We start from the raw sequence: 11,812 nt of genomic DNA, 5'->3' as shown, positions 1-11,812 counted from the left end.
CATACCGCGGTCTCACGTTAACGTTGACGTGAACGGTGGGCGCTGAGAGCTGCGTGCGCGCTTTCATGACGCGGGAGCGCGTATTGGCACCGCTAACAGGGAATGAAAACAACCTTAAAAAGGCTCATTCATGATGAGTGTGTGTGATGGGGCCGCTTGTCAGATAATCCATGCTGACAGCCTGGCTAAAAGACACTTCATCATAAAATTATGTTTATTTCACATCGTGTCATCAACACACCTCCAGCAAACCGACACCTGGTTATCCTCCCTTGAGCTCTGTTGTTGTCCTGGAGGGCCCCCTGTTGGCGAAGTCAGGGAAAAAAATGAACTTCCGGATGCCGGGGATGTCTGACGGGAGGGGCTGGCGTAGCAGAGCTGGGGAGGCGTTGTACAGCCATGGAGCATCTTGAAATGATCTCTCGCTGATGAAAGAGGACCTCCAACAAGCTCCTGCAGCTCTCCTGAGAGGAAGGTGGAGTGACGAGCCAGGAGAGCCTCTGGGACCTTGTTCTCCGGCTGCGATGTGGGGCGGCAGACAGCAAAAGAGGCGCACCGGTTGGGGATGACGTCAGCTGCCCTGTAGACGGAGCGTACTGCAGGGGCCGGCAGCGTCGTTAGCAAGCAGCCGCTACGAAAGCAAAGCGAGCCGAAGGTCAGAGGGGCCCACCATCTCGTCCCGCCTCTGAACGTGTACGCCAACAGCGTAACGTGTTGTTTGCTGCGGCCGTGTGGAACACATGCTGGTGAGCTCAGTTGGAGAGCGGTGTCACCGTCTCGGTTACGCTAACCGGAGGCACGGGACGCTGGTCCACCTCGACATCTTGCTCCAATGAAGCCTCCGTCAGGCTTGGCTCCAGGGGGCACGGAGGGACTTTCTGCTCGGTGAACCCCTGCTCTGAAGATGGATGCGGACTGTGGAGACCGGCTCCCCCAATCTACCAGGAAAAAAACGTCTGTGGCCTCGCCCGTAGGACATCCTGTTGGGAAAACAAGGTCAGATGGATCCAGACGGTGAGCCGGAATAGAACCTAGTAGAAACAACCTTCCCGCCGGATCATCCGAACTGGAGGGAAAGGCATGGGACGTAAAAAAGGTCCCTTCATGTCAGCCGCCTCCTGGGTTACGCCGGGCAACCCCTGAGGGCGCCGTCGGCTGTGAGCGGTGTGATCGCCGATGCGAAACGAGGTGGGATGGGGTGAGCATTCACTCAGCCCCCCTCCACCGACAAAACGCTCTCCAGGAGGGAATGAGCAGCGGGGGGCTGCAGTTGAACGCCGCCTGTCCCGGTGGAACCATCCGATTCACTCCGAGGGTCGGCGATAAGAGGAAAATTACAAGATGGCGTTGTCCAGCGTGTAGCGACCTGTCACTGAGAAATATTCCTCGGCGCTTACCTTGAAACAAGACTGCTCGTCAGCTTCTCCTCGGGGAGGAGAACTCACCGGACGACCGGAGGTCGACTGCCGGGCCAAGCATTCTTAACAAAGGTTGGTCATCTACACAACTTTCCTTCTTCGTTCTTCTGACAGTGCTATTAGCTTGCTGAAGAAAAAATGGGAGCCGATTTCCCGCTCTTAACGTAATTTATACGGACCAGGTGGGGCCCACACAGCAGGTAGGCGTGGACTAAATTTTTCAGTGCGATGCTTTGCATATTGGAATAAACCCACTAAGCGACAGCCTTAAAGGGCGAAGCCTATATGAAATAGAACAACAGTCATGTGTCCAACAGATGGACGAAGTGACAAGTTGTGTGTGTGGTGTCAGCAAAAATGAGTCTTCTAAATGATTAGCAGGGTCTGAAGTCACACAAACAGTGCAGTGTAGACGCTGTTCAGACATTAAACAAGTTGTGGGTGAAAGTCTATCTCTGGCCATGGTAAGTAGAGAGTTTTGCTGAGCCTGATCTGTTAACGACCATTCAAAAATGTACAATAATTCAGGAGTGAGAGAAACAAGAGTGTTTGGATTCTCTTCCTGTTTTGACACAAGTATACCTTCAGATCCACAGCTGAGGGTCAACCTAAATTTTAGAATCAAATCTCTAGCCAGTAAATTTACTGGGCAGGAGCCTGACAGCAAAAATTGATGTTCATGTGATGATTGATCGAACAGGTCTATAGTTTTCATAGGAGCTGTGACAACCTCAGGAACAGTCTATCCAGACGCTCCAGTGGAATGTACAATTTTGCCTGAGAGAGGAGCGTTAGGAAAACATTTTTTCATGATCAAAGATTGTGTCGCTCCTGAGTCTACAAGAAATTTAACAGGGACGTCTTCAACCAACACTGTAAGCGTAGGTAACTTCAGATACGCTGCCTGAGTGTATTTGTAATATGTGGGAACAATCTCGCCTGTGTCTGACAGAAAAACAGGTGTGTGTATGCTGGTACTTGCAGCCTGGAGTCCTGGGTCTCGACTTCCTGGCATTAGTCAGGTAGAGTGCCTTCCTCTCTGACCTCGGCCACCTCGTCGGTTTGGACCCGGGAAAAAGTTTTGTCCATCTTGTGACTGTTGCTGGTTTGAGCCGTATTGCTGAGGTCTTGGCCCGTTTGAGCGGGGTTGGTATGGCAGGCGACTCCTGCCACGCCATTGGTTTTTCTTATGAGGACAATTTCTGATCCAGTGATCCAAACCTCCACACAGAAAACATGGTTGAAGTCCAGCAGGATCAGTTTGATCTTGATTTGGCTGGGTAGGCTGTGGTGGGGGTCTCAGTGCTTGAGGTGGATGGGGTCTGGTTGCATTTAATGTCAGCTGTGTAGCAGCCTGAAGCAACGTAAGCTGAGCATCCTCAGTCTGCCTTTGTTTCCTTTTTTGTTTGTTAATTTGTTCTGCGATGTGCTGGTCCCATGCGGGCGTGGCATGCCTCAGGAGTTCATTTAGGCAGATGCCAGATTTCCACCCTATATACGTGCTCTGGACAGCTTTTTGGATGGATGATATGAGTCCACTCATCAGGTATTGGCAGAAAATGGTCTCATAGGATGAGGGTTGGTGTATTTCACGCCAGTCATTGAGGGGTGCAGTGATACCAGAGTGTGTTCTGAAAGCAGGAAGTAATCTGCTGGAATAATCCTGTGGACTTTCATCCGGTCTTTGCATGGTGTCTGTGATGAATGAGAAGCTTGGAGTTTGAGGAAATGCTTCCTCTATCCGCTGCTTGATTTCTCCTAGCTTTCTTCTGTAGAAAGCGTTGTCTAAGTGATCAAAGTTGACATGAGCGAGCCGTTGGCCATCAGCATCGTCAAAAAGGTAATTCCGCACTGTGTTAATGAAGCAAATACCATATACAGAAGCCAGTATCAGCTTGAGTTCTGCCAAAGTAGGTCGGACCACAGAAACCATGTCTTTTACAGCGGTGGAAACAGCCGTTCCCCCTTGTGCCAGGTCAGGCAAGTGCTGGCTCGCCATCTCGATCAGGGACGCCTTGGGCCAGGCTCGGTACACCAGCTGAGGGCCAGTCGGTCCACCAACCTCCAACATGGGGTTTGTGAGCAGGTCTGCAGGGTTGTCCACTTCATCTGCAGTTTGGGTAAGGTCAGACAATGATGATCCTCCTTTTTGTTGTTTTTTCTTTCGGTCCTGCTGTTTAATGTCGTCCAGTTTCTCTTCTTTAAAAGCCTTAAATTTTCCCATTTGTCTTGTGACAACTGTAGTACTGGTTCCAGCAACCGGACCTCTGTTATCAGCTGGGGTCTTCAGCGAGGACACTGGTGAGGTTTCATCACTTTTTTCCTCTGAATCAGATGTTGGGGCCGACGTTGCTTCTCCCAGAGAGAGTTCATCAGTGGGTTTGTTCTCCTCCTCTGAGACGGGACCATAGCCTTGAAAATCATCATCTGAATCGAGCGCCCATACTGGGGTGGATGTTGGATATGGTGCAGAGGTGGCAGACAGTTTTTTCTTGTTCTTTTTGTCTTTTCTTGGAACTGATGATGTGTAGGGTGGAGGAGCGGTGAGGCCGGTCAGGGAGGGGTAGAGAGGGGCTGTGGGAGGCTGAGATCCACAGGACTCCGGTGTACGTGAGGAAAAAGAAAAAGAAGAAAGAGAAACGTTTAGTTTGTCCTTAAATGACCTGGCCTCTTTTCCTGACTTAGCTTCTGGAGTTTTTTGTGAACTTGTCATTGTCTCATTTTTTAGAGCCAATTTTGATGACTTTTCAATTTTCTGAGCCATTTCTGCTGTTTTTTGAGCAATTGATTTGGATTGATTTTTCCATAGTTTAAATATCTGTTCATGATTATACATTGCTGTGAGCATGTCCTGTGGAATCTTTTTTATTTTACACATTTTTTGTTTCTGCTTTAATAAATGTTGTTCTAAATTTTAAATTTCTGCTGGGTCAAAAGAACCATTTCTTGGAAAATTAAATTTGAAATGCCACTGGGAAATGAATCTGAGGCATGAATCTCCGTGCAATCTGCACATCCTGTCAGCTTCTGGACCACAAGGAATATAATCATCTGATTTACTATTTCCTGACCCCATTTTATGACTTCATTCCCAGTCTCCTAAATGAGACTTCCTTGATTTATTAAATATAAATCTACCTCAGTTTTTAATTAAAAACCTACTTGGTCATTATCTTATTTCTCAGCCCCTTATCAGGAACCTACTTTAATTCGTGTTATACAAATCTTCCTCAATTTGCTTTCACAAATTTACCTCAGAAATTATTTATTTTTAATTTCCTACTATTTTCTCGATTTCTCATTTGAAATCTACATCAATTTGTTATACACAAACTTACCTCGGTTTTATAATAAAACCTACTTTTATATAAAATTGTTTTTACCTTTGTTTTGATTAGGGTTTCTCAGTCAAATCCGAATCCTGTCAAAGTTGGCCTCCTCCTCTGGAACCAGGACGTCCTCCCACTCTCAATGCCCTACAGGAGGTTCGGAGGGAGAATACTATAATTCCCAGTGATCAGCCACCATCCCGGCTTCCAGTGAAGTAGGCAAGCTAGTGAAGGGTCCTGTTCAGTGACGCCAAATTGTGGAGTTTTTTCAAACTTGTTCAAAATAAAAGTTAGAAACTGAGAAATTTGTTTAAAAACACGTAGTAAAGTTTTATTTTTTCTTCTGCAGAAGGAAAAAACATGGATGCACGCAGCTCATAGATTTCTGTGTGAGCTCAAAAAAACATGAGCAGTAAGCTTCATTTTATACACTTCACCATGTCATAAACCATCTCTGGCCTCATTGGAGCTGACAGGTTCCAGATGGTGGATCCTTTGCCTTAAGGGCTAGAACAAACAGTTCCTTATTTGGGAGACCTTGTTGAGGAGATTTATGTACGAGCAAAATCTGGGAAACAAGATTCTGAAGATTTCACACACAAGAGGCCCCTTTTAGCTTCCTGTCTCATGGTGTGAAAGAAAAAACAGATGTTTCAGTAGAACATGGCATACGGGTGGTTTGAAATAGGTAAACGTCACAACTTTAACTGAAATAATATGCATAAAACTTAACTAAAACAATACAATATACTTGAGTATATATTTTCCTTTCACAACGAGCTTTGGGTTGTGACCGAAAGAATATCTCAGATACAAGCGGCCGAAATGAGTTTTCTCCGCAGGGTGTCTGGGCTCTCCCTTAGAGATAGGGTGAGAAGCTCGATCATCCGGGAGGGACTCAGAGTAGAGCCGCTGCTTCTCCACGTCGAGGAGCCAGTTGAGGTGGCTTGGGCATCTGTTTAGGATGCCTTCTGGATGCTTCCCTGGTGAGGTGTTCCGGACACGTCCCACCGGAAGGAGGCCCAGAGGAAGACCCAGGACACGCTGGCTGGAGGGACTATATTTCTCGGCTGGCCTGGGAACGCCTCGGGATTCCCCCGGAAGAGCTGGCCCAAGTGGCTAGGGAGAGGGAAGTCTGGGCCTCCCTACTTAGGCTGCTACCCCCGCGACCCGACCCCGGATAAGTGGAAGAAAATGGATGGATGGATGGAAGATTCAGCTGTTCACCTCCACCTCACAGAGAAGGAACACTCTTTTGAGGACCAAAATGTGCACATTTTGGACCGAGAACACAGATGGTTTGAGAGGGGGGTGAAGGAAGCAATTTTTGTAAAAAGAGAAAAGCCGTCTCTTAACAGAGGAGGAGTCCTCAGATTTCCACATTCAAAAACCTATAATGCAACTTTAAGACTGATTCCCAGCAAGTTTTGACACTTAATGGGAACAGAGGGGCCTCGTCTGTGAATTAGAGTAACAAAGACTTTAAGAAACCCCTACTGTTAAGGTGTTTAGGTGTGAATTGCCAATCTACATATGTGTGTGTGTCTTATCTCACTCAGCCTTATAACCTGAATCTTTCACTCACTGCTCTTTGAATTGAGAAAGCTCCTCGAATGAGGAGCGAAACGTCTTCTGTTACAAATAAAGTCCAGTTGTTTTTGTATTGAAAGCTTTTTGAATTCATCATGTCCTGGATGACTGAGAATCTTCACCAGCATATAACTTAAGACCAATAAAAAATATTTTTAGAAATGTTGGCCAACTAATAAAGTATGAACATGTACCGCACTCAATACTTAGTTGAGGCTCCTTTTGCCTGGATTACTGCAGCAATGCGGCGTGGCATGGAGTTAATCAATTTGCGGCACTGCTCAGGTGTTAGAGCCCAGGTTGCTCTGATAGTGGCCTTCAGCTCTTCTGAATTGTTGGGTCTGGTGTATCACATCTTCCTCTTCACAATACCCCGTAGATTTTCTATGTGGTTAAGGTCAGGTGAGTTTGCTGGCCAATTAACAACAGGGATACCATGGTCCTTAAACCAGATACTTGTAGCTTTGGCACTGTACAGGTGCCAAGTCCTGCTGGAAAATGAAATGTGCATCTCCATAAAGTTGGCCAGCAGCAGGAAGCATGAAGTGCTCTAAAACTTCCTGGTAGATGGCTGCATTGACCTTTTTCCTCAGAAAACTGGACCAACGCCAACAGATGACATAGCCCCCCAAACCATCACTGACTGTAGAAACTTGACACTGGACCTCAAGCAACATGGATTCTGTGCCTCTCCTCTCTTCCTCCAGACTCTGGGACCTTGATTTCCAAAGGGAATGCAAAATTTACTTTCATCAGAGAACATAACTTTGGACCACTCAACAGTAGTCAAGTCCTTTTTGTCTTTAGCCCAGGCAAGATGCTTCTGACGCTGTCTCTTGTTCAAGAGTGGCTTGACACAAGGAATGCGACAGCTGAAACCCTTGTCTTGCATATGTCTGTGTGTGGTGGTTCTCAATGCACCAACTCAGCTGCAGTCCACTCTTTGTGAATTTCCCCCATATTTTGGAATGGGTTTTGTTTCACCATCATCTCCAGGGTGCGGTTATCCCTATTGCTTGTACACTTTTTTTTTTTTCAACCATATCATTTCCTTCCCTTTGCCTCTCTATTAAAGGTTGAATCAATGTCTTGGACACAGAGCTCTTTGAACAGCCAGCCTCTTTAGCAATGACCTTTTGTGTCTTGCCCTCCTTGGTCAAGGTGTCAATGGTTGTCTTTTGGACAACTGTCAAATCAACAGTCTTCCCCATGATTGTGTAGCCTACAGAACCAAACTGAGAGACCATTTAAAGTTTTTATTCAGTTTATTCAGTTTTATTCAGTTTATTCACACACAAAAGGAATCATAATACATAACTGCAAGATAACAATGCATTAATCAGGTCTCAAAAAGCTATTTAAAGCTTATAGACGGAGCCTGGGTACATATAATTACATACAATTTATAACATTAAAATAACATCACAATAAAACATCAGTCAAATTCCACATGCAGTACAGATTATGTTACCTCGGATCAATCAGTTGCAAGTCCTACAAGTGATCTCAAGTAAATAAACAGAGCAATTTGGTCTTTAACTGTTTTTTGAAGGTGGAGATGAATTTCAACTTTTTTAAACTCTCATCAAGCTCGTTCCAAATATGTGGGCCCCTCCCAGAAAAGGTTTGACTAGTAATTTCAAATCTTCTATATTTGGTGCAGATAAGATGTTTTTTTCCTGGTTTCATAAGTATGTTGTGGACCACGGATTGGAACAAGCTCTGTTAATCTATTTATAGTTTATTTACAATTTGAAACATCAAATAGGCATTCTGAAACACATTTAATTCTGTTAGCCAAAGAAGACCAAAACGATGAAATAGATGGGATGTGGGAGCGTTATACTCAGACCTGACATGGCTCTTATTATTAGGGATGGGGCCAATCCGAGCCAGTATCCGTATCGGCCGATATTCAGATTTAGGTATCGGGATCGAATCGGAAATAAAAAAAAGTGGATTGGTGCATCCCTACTTATTATCTTTGTTTGAAGACTTCAAGTTTCTAGGGTAAGCATTGCACCATATAACATTACAGTATGTAAGGTGTGGCTCAATAAGAGTTTTGTACATTGTTAAACGTGTGTAAAGGCCTTTGCAGGTATTTTGAGTTAATTAGCTGATTAGAGTGTGGCACCAGGTGTCTTCATTATTGAACCTTTTCACAATATTCTAATTTTCTGAGATACTGAATTTGGGGTTTTCATGAGTTGTCAGTTATAATCATCAACATTAAAAGAAAAAAACATTTGAAATCTGAGTGTAATGAATGAAAATAATATGCAGGTTTCACTTTTTGAATAGAATTACTGAAATAAATAAACTCTTTCATGATATTCTAATTTTATGATCAGCACCATATAAATGCAACCCCATTTATATAAAAGTTGGGACATTGTGAAAATATGAGTAAAAACAGGATTAAAGGAGTTACAATGCTCATAAACTCACAATGAAACATGTTATGTCAAATTTAGAAAATATGCAAATGTTTTGAAAAGTAATTTTAAATTTAAAATACAGTGGCAACAAAAGACCAACTGTAGGTGGTACAATTAAACAAGTGGAGGTGTATTTTGCAACTAATTGCAGGTCAGTCTGAGGATGGTATAAACAGCATTTTACATTTTAGAGAAGCTGACTCTCTGAAGTAAAAATGAGCAGTGGTTTACTAGTTTGAAAAAAAAATCAGTACTATTCATTGACAACAAAAAGCCAGGAGATGAGTGTAGACTGCAGAGTCCTGGCCTGATGATGTTGCTTTTCTGTGCTGGGCCATCCTTTTGGCCAGTGGCTGTTTACTTTCTCCAATGTAAGACTGACACTGAACAGCATACACAATATTACCCTGTTTGTGCCGGGGAACTGGATCTTTGGGATGAACAAGTCTTTGCCGTAATGTATTTTGGGGTTTAAAAGCCACTGGGACGTTGTGTTTAGAAAATAAACTTCTCAGTTTCTCTGATACTCCCTCAACATACGGAATGACCACTGGTCTGGGTCTGGGTTCCTCCTTTTCACCTGATGGCTGACTGGAATCCTGTTTGGGTTTCTTCTCTGCTTTCAGGAAAGCCCAGTTAGGATATCCACATTGCTCTAGAGCCTGTCTTGTGTGGAATTTCTCCTACTTTCTGGCTCCTGAGTTAGTGGGGATGCTGTCTGCTCTGTGGTACAGAGTCCTGATGACTCCTAACTTGTGCTCCAGAGGGTGATGGGAGTCAAACTGTAAATACTGGTCTGTGTGGGTGGGTTTGTGGTACACCTTTGTATGGTGGCATCTGTAGTGCTCTTTCTCATCATGAAACCATACTGCTGCTCACAGTCACCTCTCATTAGTCTAGCTTCCACAACTCTCCCAGTTCTTCTTCATGTGGCTCATCAACTTAATTTTCCTGTAGTTGCTACAACTCTGTACATAACTCCTGTTCTTAAAAATGGGAACTAGTACAAATCTCTTTGAATTCCTGTGTACTCTTAAATCATTTAAAATGTCAGCAAACTCAAAGTTGCATGTCAGTTAACACAGTAGAAACTGCAGCTCTACCTGCAGGCCAGGTCAAGGTCAAGGTTTCTTTGTCATTTGTCATACATGTGGTGGAACGAAATTGTGTACACAGGGTCCAACAAGTATAAATTGTAAAAGCAAAACAGTAATAAAATAGATATGGACTAAGAAATATGCTAAACTGATTTGGTTTTGTATACATTTGGGTGCTTCTTTTGTTTTGGTCCTTTGTTATTCAGATTCCCAGGTACTGCACCTCCTCTTTTATTATAAAGTTCAAGCTTATGGTTCTTAATAGCCATAAGCTCACATTTCTTAATGTTGGGACACAAACCAGATGCCCCTGAGAACTCCTTAACAGCATTGAGTCCTCGAGGCTCAATGGGATTTACCTGTCTAAATAAAGGTTGATTGATTAATGGCTACGGGGATTCATTTCTCAGAGCTGCTATTTGGGTTGAATTAGTTTTGTTTTGTTTTTTAATCAAGGAGAGCGATGCCTTCACAGCAATATTTTTAATATGATGATATGACATAAGTTGTGCCACTGTGCAGCTCTGTAGAAATTATGAAGGCTCCGTGTTCACAATGAACCAAAGTGATGACATCATCATGGCAGGACGCTCCCCAGCCAGTGATGGATGTGGGGTTTTTTGGGTCGCTCAGTACTGCAAGCATTTTATACAGTTTTATTGTTCTGATGGAAGGTAGGATTTGATTAAAGATTGTTAATAATTCAGAGCCGCGGGAGATAAGTGATGTCAATGCGAAGATGCGTGAGAGTGCCGTCATCTGAGAGGACGTTCGTGCTCGAAAGAACGGTGGTGATTTTTCCGCCCGAGCCTTTGATACGCGAACGCACCGCCGGCGGAGGAAACTTCCGACAGAAATGCGTTAAAAATAACCACAATATTTTTAAAATAACCACAATATTTTCGTCTTTTCTCGCACCCGGCTTGTTGTCAGCGCTTTCATGAGTTTCATATGGCTTTCAGCGCAAAAAGACGTAAGGAGAACATAAATAGAGCCGGTTGATGACAGAAATGGCAGTAAGCTTTTCGGAGCCTCTCTGTCAGCTGAACACTTACCATGACAGATTTAAAGGTAAGACCCAGCGTTTTATTTAAGAGCCAGGCTGAAGTACTTTGTATTAAAAAGCCCTGCAGGCGTCATCAGCTTCCAATGATGTAACCACATCATCATACACACTGAACCCACATAGGTGACATGTTGCTGGTTTCCTCAGTGGAGCTGCAGGTAAGAAGATCTCTGATGCCGGTCCGGATGAGTTCCGAGCAGGTGGGCTTGGAGATGCTGTGTCTTTGTGGCCAACTGGACCTCCTCATCAGGGCGCAGGTGCAGCAGGTGGGCGAGACCTGGACACTACATGCACTTCCTATTCTCCAGGTATCCCCCACATAAAAGTCACGTTTCTTCCAAACAGTGTCGTTTAACTAGAAAGTTTCTGGAGAAACGTTGATGATCCTGATGCATGCTCAATAATCCAGGTAGACAAATCTAACAAGGTTGAGTCAGGTGACAGGTTCTTCTTTGTTGAAACGTATATCTTTTATCAAAAACACTTCTTCAGTCTGAGGAGCTGCAACAAACTCAGTCTTATAAATAGCACCTTCTTATAGTGGATCAACCAGTTTGCTGGTGACAACCAGAACTGGCTGTTCACATAATGAAGGAGGACCACCAGTCTAACAACTGATTGTTAGTGCCCTGATGGCTGCTTGCTATTCACTTGAGTGATACTAACATTACAGTAGTCCCTCATTTATTACGGGGGATCCGTACCCTGAAGCCCTGCGATAAGTGAAAAACTGCAAAGTAGAAATAGTAGTACAATTAGTAAGTACTAGTTTATTTTATTATATGTATGCATGTATGCATGTATGCATGTATGCATGTATGTATGTATGTATGTATGTATGTATGTATGTATGTATGTATGTATGTATGTA

Source organism: Nematolebias whitei, chromosome 13 (genome assembly GCF_014905685.2).
Source record: "Nematolebias whitei isolate Nwh7 chromosome 13, NemWhi1, whole genome shotgun sequence".
Classification (NCBI taxonomy): Eukaryota; Metazoa; Chordata; class Actinopteri; order Cyprinodontiformes; family Rivulidae; genus Nematolebias; species Nematolebias whitei.
This window is presented reverse-complemented; position numbering follows the sequence as displayed.